The sequence below is a fragment of the Arachis hypogaea genome, chromosome 10, assembly GCF_003086295.3.
Source record: "Arachis hypogaea cultivar Tifrunner chromosome 10, arahy.Tifrunner.gnm2.J5K5, whole genome shotgun sequence".
In the NCBI taxonomy this organism is placed as follows: domain Eukaryota; kingdom Viridiplantae; phylum Streptophyta; class Magnoliopsida; order Fabales; family Fabaceae; genus Arachis; species Arachis hypogaea.
In genome coordinates, this window is record NC_092045.1 from 75,471,227 (window position 1) to 75,485,722 (window position 14,496).

General features: G+C 25.8%; 1 long non-coding RNA gene across 1 annotated transcript; it reads left to right on the forward strand.

The window, feature by feature from the left end:
* The first annotated feature begins 11,744 nt into the window (after positions 1 to 11,744).
* On the forward strand, positions 11,745 to 13,744 carry LOC140175497 (uncharacterized). Its single transcript, XR_011866315.1, has 2 exons — positions 11,745 to 12,164; positions 13,529 to 13,744. It is a non-coding gene; the product is annotated as an uncharacterized lncRNA (long non-coding RNA).
* The last annotated feature ends 752 nt before the right edge of the window (positions 13,745 to 14,496 follow it).

Genomic DNA, 14,496 nt, shown 5'->3' on the forward strand with positions numbered 1-14,496 from the left:
ATTTTTGTCATTTAATTATTCTCTTTAAATTCATGTCATTTATTTATGCACATTTATGACTTTATTTACTTTTGCACATTTATGCCTTTCAAGTGTTTGTAGAAATGCTTCACTTAGTTTTACTTTCTAGTCATTTACATTCTTGCAATTTAATTTTCAACACTTTATATTCTTGTCATTTACTTTCTTGTTTTTTATTACTTTCATTTAGTTTCAAGTCATTTACATTCTTTGTTTGTTTATCACTCAAAATTAAACTATCTAACTAGAATAATCAATCAACTATTGCATGCTTAATCCGTTAATTTTCGTGAGATCGACCTCACTTATAGTGAGTTTTATTACTTTATACGACTCAATACACTTGCCAATAATTATGCAGAATAATTGTTGTTCGTCAATTTCCGTATCATATGACTCTTCAACTGTGGGACTTCTTCTAGTCTTTTCTTTGAGAAAGTTTTTTTGGTTGAACCATTGCACCATGTATGCCTTTCATTTATTTCATACACAAGTGGTGAAGCTCATTGTTTCATCTGGTTTTGGTTCCTGTTCTGTAGGAAAACAAATTTCGGTTTCAATTTTTCTAGTCTAGCATTTGTTTTTAGACCATCATGCATTGAATTTCTTAGCTTCACACAATTGCATGTTTATTCATTCTTTCATAAGTTTTGCAACTTAATTTTATTACAGTAAATAAGTGTAATAGTTCGTGTCATACACGTGATAAGATTGAAATTATAATTCTAAATTTTTTTATTAAGATTAATTTGAATTATAATAATTTAATTAATAAAAATGTAACATATTATGTATTGTTTGTTTTTTTAATCTAGTATTAAATGTATTAACTCTAAAACAGTTAATAATTACTTTTAGTAATTCATTTTTTTCAATAAATCAAATATATATACTTAATATGACCATAAATAACCTAGTAATACTTAGACTCACCAACAAATTTTTATATGTTGTTTTACTGTCAAGTAAGAACATATCAAAATCACCTCAAAATAAATAATAAATTATTAGAGAATTCTAATGTACAAAATTCTCTAATAAACAATAAATAATTTAAACCCACTAAAAAATAACTCAACACTTTTCTTTGATATCTGTAAAACATATACCTGAAATAATATTATATCAATGTTAGTATACAGTTTTACAATCATCGATCGTATTTACTATATATGACTCATTCCTAAAAGTTATTCTACATATGTGTGCAGTCGAAAGATAAATTACTGGACTTTATTTTATTTTTCTAAATTACTATAATTATGCATTATTCATTAAATATTACTTGAAATATAATTGTAATATTGTAATATAATTATAATAAAGATATTTTTCTAAAATAAATTTAGAAGAGAGAATAGTGTTTTCATTTTGGAGGGAAAATGATTTCATGAGGAATTGATTACACTTCACTTTTATTAATTGATAATGTATTAAATATTGATTTTATATAATTATAAAGATATATTTTCTAAATTAGTATAATCATGCATTATTCGTAAATGTTAATTGTAATATAATTATAATAAAGATATTTTTCTAAAATAAATTTAGAAGAGAAAATAGTGATTTCATTTTAGAGGAAAAATAAATTCATGAGGAATTGACACCTTACTTTTATTAGTTAGAGGAAAAATAAAGTTTAAGTATATTTCTCGTTATTATATATTTTTCTCTAATCATATATCCACTGTTTTCTTTTTTTCGTTTCAACATTTTGAACCTGGGTTTAACTTATCGTAGTTTTCACTTCTCAGTCATTCTATTAGATGTAGTTAATAACTATTGAAATTCTTTAATTAACATTGAAAAAAAAATATATTATTATATGATAGAATTAATATGAGTATATTTTGTTATTAAATACACAAAGTTAATATAAAATAAAATTACTCATAAAAAAAAAGCAAAGAAAATAAAATTAAAATAGCAAAAATGATAAAAAAAAAGATTATTTTTACAATTTTATTTTGTCATTTTTATGTATAGAAGATTAGAAGATAATAAACTTTTGACTAAATTAATTTTGTATTTGTTGTATTCAACTTAAATAAGTAATAAATTATATTATTTTAATTTATTCCTTAAATTTATATATCATAAAAATCAAATCAGTATACATAATTTTAAATTGTGTGATATTTAAATATCTAATCAAATCAATTAGTTGATATAATTAATGCATCATAATGAATTGTATTTAATGAGTTAAACAAAATAAATTAAGAAACACTCTCAGAAACATGCTACGTTGACTCTATCATTAAATGTAAAAAATTGATTTTTATATAATAGAATCGATAATATAATAGACCGCGAGAAAGAGAAAAATAAATATTTTAGATCCTAGGTTGTTTTATTTGAATGTTGTAATGTAGGTATCACATTATTTTACTTCTTCTATCCTGTGGACCTTTTTGCAACTTTATTTCAATATCAATAGAATTTCACTACCTTTTAGTAATAAATTAAAATCCAAAATAAAACTGAAAAAAAAATAAAGAATATAAAATTATTGATTGAAATTTTATTTTATTTTTTGTTATTATAACAGGTATTTTTATTTAATATATCAACACTGTACAAAATTAATCATAAAAAAGTATAAAATATAAATAAATATACTAAATTAAGAGATAAAATTATATTTGTTATCTCATTTTTACTTTTAGTAACATAATAGAATATTATATACTCAACATAATTTAATATGCAAATTATAATTAATTATACTTTTTATTTTAAAATATTTAAAATTAATCTTAATATAAATAAAAATAATTTAATATATTAATTAAATTAATAGAATAATATAAGTTAACTATTTTTTTTATTAATTTGTTGTTTTTTCTTACTACCTTTACGACTTTTTTTTATTTGATCGTGAAATAAAATTAGAGTCATTGGTCTACACCATTAAAAAAATAATACTATGCAATTACATTTGTACATATAACATGTTCCTAAATTTTTATATACAAAATTTAAGATTCTGTATTTCTTTGTTTATGCCATAAATAAGTATTATTTACAATTATTCGTATTAATTTAAAAGCTTAAAAATTTATACGTATTAATTTTATATTTAATATTAAAACATAAAAATTTATTGTGTTATTTTACTATTAATGTATGTAGTATTATATTATAAAATATAAAAATTAAAATAATTATTATATAGCTTAGATGAATTGAACTAAATATAAAAATATAAAACATAATTATATTATTAAATTTTAGTAATTTTAATTAGTTAATAATATAAAATAAGATAGAAGTGACTATTTATAATTGAATAATTTTGGTTGATTAGACTAAAAAAAATCAAAAAACACTCTAAATAAAAAGTCAAATTAACTTTAATGTTAAATTCATTAATACAATTTTAATTTTATATAATAGTTAAATAATAGATTAGTAAAAGCAAATGGAAGGATCGCTTTAATAGTATTTGATAAAATATTTATTTAGAATAATTAAAAAAAGTAAAAGTATGATATTATTAAAAATAATATATTTTTATGTTTAAAATATATTTAAATAAAATATTTGTAAAATATAAAATTTAGAATAACATACTTTCATGAATATTAATCATTAATCAATTATGAACTAACATAAAATATAATACAGTTTATTGACGAAAAATAATCAATAGTTAATATTAATAAATATAAAAATTATCCAAATACTTTGATTAAAAGTATGAGTGGTTAATTATTATTTATTATTAATATTATTTTATTCATAACTAAAACTAAAAATATAATTATTCAGATTTAGATTTTAGAAGAATAACGTATAAGTAATAAATAATCTATTTTATCATGCATATTATAAATTAATGAATTAAACTAACTGATATAATGAATTATAATTAATTAATTGGTATAAATTATATGATATTTAAAAAGAAAATAAAATGAATAAGAAGAAAATAAAAAGAAATAAAAGAGATAAAAGATTACAATAAAATAAATTGAGTGTGATAGTTTTATTTTTTATTTTTTTACAAATTTTATATCACATTGTTTCAATAATAATAAATAAAAATACATCAACTTGATATCTAAGAGAAAATGATGAGATAAAATCATATCATAGTTCTAAAACAAAAGTTTAAATTAAACCATAATATCATTACACAACACAAATTAAAAGTAATTTCACATTATAATATAACACACAAACAGGTAAATGACTTAAGCTTACTTACGAAATTTTTTTTATTTATGCATACATGATAATACCATAGTCTATAAATACTTCATGGATAACATATCATATATTGCTCTGAATGATGAGCACGGGAGTTGAAGAGTGTGTGGTGGTATGTGTCCACGATAGTTTCCTTCTTGCGACAACGCCTCATATAGGGGTGGCAAACGGGCCTAAACCCGCCGGGTCGGCCCGCGTAACCCGCCAAAAAAGGCGGGCTGGGCTGGAAAATCGGGACCGCCAAATAGCAAAAGCCCGCCTAACTCGCACCGCTTAAACCGCGGGTTTTGGCGGGCTTTGGCAGGGCAGGGCGGGCTTCCCCGCCGGGCTAAGGTTTTTATTAGTGAGGGGGTATTTTTGTAATTTTTTTGCCAAAACCTAACTTCCCCCAACCTAACTTACAAGAGTATGAAGATAAAAATTAAGTGTTTTGAATTATGTTTATGTTATTTTGGAGACAATATTTATAATTATGTTTTGGATTATGTTTATTTTGCTTTGGAGAGAATATTTATACTTATATTTTGAATGAAAATTTGGTTTATAATTATATTTATTAGATATTTATAATTACAAAGACTTTAATGTTTGTGAATATAAAAAATATAATTTTTTATGCAATTAGAAATTATAAATTTATTAATATGGTTGTGAAATTATATATATTACTTAGTAATTAATAGTAAAAAAAAAAAGAGGAGCTTTGGCGGGCTTAGCCCGCCGGCCCGCCAGCCCGCAGTTAGGCGGGGTGGGCTAGGATTCTAGGACCGCCTCACTAGGCGGGGCGGGGCGGGCCAACCCGCCAAAGGGCGGGCTTCTGGCGGGGCGGGGTGGGGCGGGCTTCCCCGCTTGCCACCCCTAGCCTCATATGAAGAAAAAGAATTGTTGTAAAAGCTATCTAATGAAAGAATAATTAGTAAATGAATGATATTTTCTTTTAGTATATATAGTCTTTTATAGTAGTAAAATAAAAATGGAAGAAATAAAAGTTTATATTTTTATATTTGGAATAGAATTTGATATTTATCGTAATAAAATTAAATAACTAATCTGTTATAATTGATGTATTTAAATAAATAAAATAAATTAAATAAAAATATTTTTAAGAATTAATCAAATCCGTTAGTTGATACAAATAATTAGTATAATTGATTTTATTTGATTTATTGAATTCAAAAAAATAAATTAGGAAATAATTGATTGAATTAATTAGTTGATATAATTAATTTATTATAATTAATTGGATTAAATAAATTAAAAAAATAAATAGAAAACCATATGAGACAATAATTTTTTTAACTAAATTAATCTGTATTTATTGTATTTAATCATTATAAGTAACAAATCATCTATGCTATTATGTACCTTATAAATAAATGAATTAAAATAATTGATATAATAAATTACAATTATTTAATTGATATAAATTATAATAAATCGTGTGATATTTAAATATCTAATCAAATCAATTAGTTGATATAATTAATTTACTTTAATAAATTGTATTCAATGAATTATAAAAAATAAATTAAGAAACATGCTTAAAAGTAATGACGGATCCAGAAATTTTAAATAATGGGGTAAACATATAGCATATAAAAATAATAAAAAATATTTATAAATATATCAAAATATATAAAAAATAAATAATATAAAAATATTAAATATTAAATAATCTTTATGTAATCATTATCAATATTAATATATTGATAAATAATAATATGGTTATTAGTTTATCTTTTCGTAAATTAAATATAATAATAATAATAAATAAAATTAATCAAAATATAAATAGGTTATCTTCTAATCAATAATAAAAGTAAAATATATTTTTTTATGAATTATATACAATAAATGATATTTTAGAAAAAAAATCTATACTAAATTTTTCATGTCCTCGTTATATATTTTATAGATTATTTAATTATTATTTAATTATTTAATAAAAGAAATACGAAAAATTAATTTCAAATAATAATAATAATAATAATAATAATAATAATAATAATAGAATTAGTTATTTAGATAGATAAAAGTACAAAATGCGTTAATATTTTAATTGATTTTTATTTTAATTTATGTTTGAGAACTAATTATTAAAATAGATATCCAATACAAAATTCTTCAATTTACTGGTAAATATTAAAGTGGAATTGAAAAAAAATAGAGATATAACCTTTAACTAAATAAATTTATTAATCAAATAATGTTACAATAATATTTTGTTTTTATTAAATTAATTTAATAGATAATTTTATCTTATATTTTTAGATAAAAATTAGAGTCTAATTTTAATTATTGATAGTATAAAATATTTTATATAATTATTTAATTATGTCTATTTTTTTGGATTATCATTTAAGTGAATGCAATCAATATAAAAGATAGTTATTTTTTATAATATGATATTACGTCATTGAATATTTGTTTAAAATTACTTTACACTAATAGTGTATCAAAATTATAAATTGTACCTTAAAATGATCAATTTCAATGAAAAATAAAGAATACATTCTTATTCTATGAAGTAGTAAAAAAATAATAAATATAAAATTATGAGTTGACTCTCAAATTTAAATTCATGTACCACAAAAAATACTATATATAGACTTTAGTAAAACAAAAATAAATATGTAAATTATTTATTATTAAGGTAATTTTTTATTATACACAGTAATTACACATCATATATTAATTTTGTTAAAATTATATAATTTTTCATAATATGATTAGAATCATTATCTTCTATCATAATCAGAGAAATCTCGGACAATGAATAAGAATATTATACCTGATATACACAGATTGAAATAGAAATATATGTCTTGAAATTTAGAAATATAAATTCTATTATATCTTTCTAAACAAACCTAAACAACTCTACACTAATAGCTCGTGCCATGTCGTGTTTTTCAAAACTTATATTTAGGAACATATAGAATTTTAATAATAATACACGGATAATTGAAATAGTTTATATACGGATTTTTTAATTTATTATTATTATTATTATTATTATTATTATTATTATTATTATTGAATAATAAATAAGAATTAAAATGACTAAAAATACTTAAAATTAATGTGCGTTATTAATATCATAAAATTTGATCATTTTATGATAAGATTCAAATATTCTTATCATAATTACTACGATCGGTGCAATTATCGTATCATTATCATATATTATTATTATTATTATTATTATTATTATTATTATTATTATTATTATTATTATTATTATTATTATTATTATTATTAAAATGATTAAAAGTATTTTCAATTGATAATTGATAAGTAGTTTAATAATGTATTAAATATTGATTTGATATAATTATAATAAAGATATGTTTCTAAATTAGTATAATTATGTATTATTCATTAAATATTAATTATAATATAATTATAATAAAGATATTTTTTATAAAATAATTTAGAATAGAGAATAGAAAAATTCATTTTAGAGGGAAAATGGAATCATGAGAGATTGACACCTCACATTTATTAGTCGAGAAACACCAATTTTAATATATTAAGTAGATTAGTAATAACTGTTTTTAGACTTATTCAAGTATAGGTCTTCACCAGTCTTCTTAGGTTCTATTTTACAGGGAGGCATGATACATCATAGGATTTAAGAGAAATAGGTGTGTGCTATATTTCTCGCATCACTTTATATCTGTTTCGGTCATATTTTTTCTCTTTTGTAAAATTAAGAAAATATTAAAAAATTTAATTCAAAGTGAGCAAGTTAGGGACGAAAATAGGCGATGTACGTTTATAATTAATGGCTCACTCTCCTTTCTCTCTTTCTCTTTCTCTTTCAAATTTATTTCTTTTGGCTTTCTAATGATTTGTATTTCTAAATTATGGTTCCTTTTATGTTGACTTTTGCTTATTTACATATAATTTAACTAAAGAAATTGATTTCACTAATCATCTAATACTGAAATCATTACTAACCAATTTTTTTACTCTTGAAAACATGTAGTCTCATTCACTTACTAAACCTAGAATTGGTTTTACTTTTGAGGTATATTAAATTGTGCATCATAGATATTTGATAAAAGGTTTTTTAGATCAGAGATCTATAACGATATTTTTACGTGTCTAAGTAAAATATAGCCCTTGAACTTATTTGTTTTATCACTGTTTTATTCTTTTATAACCCTTCTTTTAATGGATGATAATATTGAATTCTAGGTTATTTGTGTAATTTTTTCGTTATTGTTTATTTTAATCAGAAGTGTTTTGTTACTAGGAATGATAAATTTTCTGTCATTTCTATCGTAATAGTATCAATATTGGCACTACTAACCTATGGTTTCATTGTTTCTATATTCCAAAAATGGAGCTTTCTGCAGTGGAGAAAGTATTTTCTGGTCCATGATGGACCAGGTAATAAAATAAATTAATAAAAAATATTGGGACCGATTCACAAATAATAAAAGTTCACAAATAAATTTCTATTAATATGTGGGGCAAATTTAAATGTATGTTATGGTTAAATTGGATTGGGGTCGAGAATAGAGAATTCGCAGAGCTTTAATGGTCCTCCCAAAAATTGTCCACCAAGAAAGTCTCCGGCAACAAACGGCTGTTTCCGGTGAATTCCATCACCAAAGATTTGAAACGATCAAATTCAGAGATTGAAACTTGATGAAGTCCTACTCGTAGATTCTACAGAAGATCATGAAGAAAGGATTGATCTCCATGTTCTCATCAACCCTAATCCTAATCAAGAAAAGATTCATCTAATTCCCATTAATCACCTCAATCCCCTGATCCCACTCTCAATACTCCTCTTTCTTCATCAAAAACCTTAATATTCGCATAATCAATTATGATCATCAACTCTTCTCCTTTCATGAACTCCGTCCTTGTCCTTCAGAACCTTCGCGTATTCGGTCCTGGCTTGAATCCTTTTAATTCCTGTTGCGTCGCTCATCATTCTCACTAATTTCCCCCTTTATATGTCTATTACTCTTGTCTGTTCCCTCCTGTTTCCTGCGAAAACAAAGAATAGTCGTTTTGGGGATTTGTATTCTAGGGTTTTTTATTGGATCCCTGCTTTTATTTTGGGATGTCGATTTTGGGTGTTGGAGTGAGAAGAGATACTAGAGGCGTAGCCAGTCTTGTTCAGGAGAATCCCGTCGAGGAGGCGCATGCTGAGGCCTAGCGTTGGTACCGAAGATAGAGGTTGGACTTCTCTTCATGTTTGCGCCCGCAAAGGTGATCTTAAACTGGTGAGTTTCTTCAGTTTCATCAATCCCTTTTTTATGTTGTTGTTGTTGCAGAATTTCTATCACGTGAGACTATTTTCGGTGCCTAGAAAAAATATAGAGAGGCTTCACGATGAGATGCTGAGATACTTCAAAGTTGTTTGTAGGGAGAATGTCTCCAATAAGGCAAAGGACCCCAATAACAGGGAGATGAGCCTTGAGGAGAAACACAAGTTGGGTATTGGGTTGCAGAGTTTGCCTCCTGAAAAAATGGAGTAGGTGATACAGATCATAAGGAAGAGGAATGGAAATCTGAAGCAGGACGGGGATGCGATTGAGCTTGATATTGAGGCTGTTGACACTGAGACCCTTTGAGAACTTGATCGATTGTTGACCAATTGGAAGAAGATGATGAGCAAAATTAAGCGGCATGCACTACTTGGCAACTTGAACAACTGTTGGGAATAAGTAGTATGACCACAATCCAATCAATCACGTGTCAAATAATTTGTTATTGTTATTATATTAAAATGTTAATATAATAAGGTCCTTGATTAAATTTAGAGATTTATCATTGTGATAGTGATCATAATATTGAGAGATAAATCTTTTATAATTTAATCAAAATTGTTCTTGGTCATAGGATTATTAAAAAGGACATTAATAATCCGGAAAGATCAATATATACATATAATGGTCTTCATTAGATGAAGATTAATAGATCTCATTTATTAAATTATATATATAGATGGTGCATATAGAGATATGACTATTGAACTGACTCACTTTGAGAATTCCTAATGGTTATAATTACCGTATATTTGTCAATAGGATATTCTCAAGATGAACATAGTAATAGAGTTTCCTTTGACCTGCGACTGTCATAGTAATTAACAATGTATTTATTATACTTTGATTCCGGATACCTAATACCCTAGGGTGCTAGTTGAATGGATATTGGGTATGATTTAAATACTTGTAGAATTAATGATTAGTCAATATGGAATCCGTCAACTCTCGGTAAAGAGTTTGAGCTCTATGATTATAATGACTGAGATGAATAAAACTTTGGCTAAGGAGATTGAATGAATGAAGAAATGAGTTTCTTAGGTCATTCACAGTTCATTATAATAATGGTAACAAGTTAGAGTTTGACAATTAAACCATACTCTAAGGGTTAACCAAGAGCTGGAAAGATGGAAGGAATTATACTTTGTTCTTCTAAGGTTCTTAGTAAAAATATATTACGTCATACTATCGGGTCGTTGAGGAGTGTTGCTAGACGCCAACCTTGATTAGTAAATTTAGTACGACTAATTTACTACCCACTTAGTATTGAACCTATGGGGTCACACACTAACGAGTGTTCTAACCTTTGCTATATAATTATTTAATTATTATTTTGATTTGATCAAATAAATAATTTTATTAATTCAAATGGAATAATATTATATTCTTTGCTAGCACCAAAAATATAATAATAGTATGATAATTGAGAATATTAAATGAGATTTGAGAATAACTAGTTATTCTATTTCTGAATTTAGATGAGATCCTAACAGATTCTATTTTCAAATTGAGTTATGATATGATTCATAAAATTTGAATGATTCAGATTTGGAATTTCAAGATATGATTTAAATTTGAATTGAGAATCAAATTTAAAATCAGTAACAAATCTCATGCTATATATATGTATGCCAAGAGTAGAGGAAAGTGATGTAGACGCGAATAACAAGAGTTTTATTCCTTTATCTCTACACACATAAATGTATGTGAGCCTAATTCTTGGAGAAAAATTTTATGACATGCAAAGAGTTGCAAGATATAACACCCAAATTTTTGAAAAATTAAATAATAATGTATTATTTTATTTAAAGAGTATTATTTTTCTAAAAGTAATTAAATTAAATTTTATGATAATTTGAGTTTAAAATCTATTAAAATTTTTAAAATATTTTTATTATTATAATAAGATATTTAAAATATATATATATAATTATTATTATTATTATTATTATTATTATTATTATTATTATTATAATTATTATTATTATTATTTAGTTATGTTTATTTGGCCGAAGCCATTAAGAAAACATGGAGCCAAACGTGGTTTGTATTATATTATTACAATATTATATTATTACTTGGTTATAGCATGACACATGCTCTCTTTATATATATAAGCAAATGAAAGAATTAGAAACGTGGCTTATGTGCTCTTGTGCATATATATATATATACATACATATAATTGTTACACATGCCATTCTTAATTATTAATCAATGACACCTAATGAAGCATTAGCCACCACAAATTATCCATTCCTATTAGCCTTATCACTTTCATTTCTTTATTCTCACCACCGAATTGAACTCGACAAAAAAAAAAAAAAAGAAAGGCCGAGAGAGAGACCGTGGGTGAAGGAGGAAACCATGATTCCTTTTGATCTTTCGGTTTTGATTTCTTGAGATCTGTAATTCCAATAAAAATTTTAATCCGATAAAAGTGTTCGTATCCTTCTCCTCTATATGTTGGTGTTATTTTTATTCGGTAGAAGTTGACGATAACGTAGTTCTCCTGTCTCTTGAGTTTGGCCAATTGAAATTCAAAGAGGCACAGATGATTTCTGACGCTTTCCTCTTCAGCAGCTCGATCTGAAAGTTTTTCGGAGCTTTCGTTGATTTTGATTTCATACAGAGGTAGGGAGTTTTATTTTAAAATTATAAGTTTTTAATTTAAGAATGCCAAAAAGTTTATTGAGTAATTACAAATAATTTACACGTGTTTTGTGTATTTAATTGATGAGAATTTATTGTAGTTGTGAGTGTTGGTCAATTTGGTGTTACTTGTTAAATTGAAATGTGATTTGAGTTTATGAATTGGATTTGAATTGAGACTGTGTTCGATGCTGAAATTTATGGTTATGAAAGTGGATGGTAACTGATTTTGGTATTAGCATGATGATGAATAGGTGCTGATGAAGGGCTGGTAAAAATACGGAAGAATGTGATTTTGGTTAGTATTAAATGTTAAACGAGTATGGTTGGAGGGATTTGTAAAGTCTAAATGAAGAAATAAATTTCCTTTAGTTTTAAAAGCAAATTTAATTTAAGAATATTACTTGTTTTTGATTTATTACGAAAAGAGTTTTGTTTTCAAACCGATTTATTAAGAAAAGTATGATGTTTCAAACTCAATCTTTTGAGAAGGGATTTTGCTTTAAGTTATGTTTTAAGTTCGATTTGATAAGAAAGAAAAGAAGAGGAAGAACGAAAAGTAAAGGAAAGAAAGAAAATTAAAGGAATCTCTGCCACAGGAGAGCAGAGAACAAAGATTAAAGGAATGTATGAATTAATGAAATGACTGCCACAGGAGAGCAGATGTGACATTGTTTGGGCCTTAGTGCCAAATGTAAAGTGGGGACGCCCACACACTGAGAACTGTTTTCGAGATGTACGCTTATTGATTTGGAAAGTCACACTGTATGCGGCCTAGTCGTACGACTTAAAGTCACACTGTATGCGGCCTAGCCGTACGACTTATAAGCACACTGTATGTATCTGGAAAGTCATAACTGGGACTTGTACCCGGGTAATGTCGGGAGTGGGTAGGCAACCGACACATGAGCTCATGGCCTGCATTAGGGATAGACATGTATCATGTTGTTTGCACATTTGCATTTGATTGCGCTTGCTTATCCTATTTCTTTGTGATTGTGCTGTTTGCCTTGTTGTGACTTGTTTGTATGATGGTTTGAATCCCTTACTTGTACTGTTAGTTCACGGATATATTGAGGTGAGATGTTGTGGTTGAAAAGTGATTATGTGACTGAGAGATGGTTGGTATGGCTAATTTTGTGATTAAGATCTGTTTTGAGTTTAGGAATTTAAAGAAAAGTAATTATTTATCTAAGGTAGAAATAAAAGTATTTCCAAAGGTTTAACATAATAGTTTTACTAAGTAAGTTAATTATTTGCATTTTATTTCATCACTCTTACGGCATTCCCAATCCCTACTGAGAACGCGTGGTTTGTTCTCACCCCAAAATCTTCCACCCTTTCAGTGACACAGGTTCGAAGACTCAGTTTGAAGTTGCGGGCGGTTATTAGTCTTATTTGAGTTAAGTTTATGTGTTGAGTAGCTTTCCTAGAATTCCCTCGCCTTTGTTAGTTAAGATTTTATTTTATACAGAGGAATAGGAGTTGTATCTGAGTTTCACTTGAATTCTTTTGTATGATATTTATTATTATTAACAACTATGTGACTAGTATTGCTTGGAGATCTTTATATATGATTTTAACTAATAGAAACAAAATTTTTCGGCTTTTTCTCAAAAACTGAAATGTGAAATCGAACTAAAGGCTCAGTATTAAATAGTAAATACGGAAAACAGGTCAGTAATGCCTCACTTTTGGTACGATCATGACGTGCCAAAAGTTAGGGTGTTACATTATGGTATCAGAGTTTTTTGTTCCCGTTAGAGCCTTGGGAATGGACTGACTATGCTTTACTGCATACTCTGAGAGTCTGTCATGCAGTAGGACTTGTCCCACTGACAAGAGTTTGAGTTTCAAATGCATGATTGTCTATTGATTAATGCTGTTAGTCGACCGTTGCATCTCTCATGGTATTAGGTCTGGCCAACTTAATACTAATAATTCATGTATATGGAAACACTAATGGATTATCATAGACGAGATAGAAGTAATAGGTAACGTGAATCATGGGTTTTGGGAACGTTAGGAGTTAATTTCTTGATTATAATCGATTACGTATCTATTCTTTCATGGTTTGCCGAGAGTTTCTTATTCGAGATTTCTTTCTTGAAAAGTTAACTAATTATTTTTCAACTTTGTTCCTTATTCATATGCTTTCTCATTTGATCCTAATTGTATATGTCTTCTTCAATTTCTTAGATATCTACCTTGTGTTATTTAAACTCCTCTTCTTGACTCGTATATTCTTTGATGTAATTTTGCACTTGTTTAATGCATTAAAGTGAATCGTTGAAATCTTTGTGAACCTTGTCCG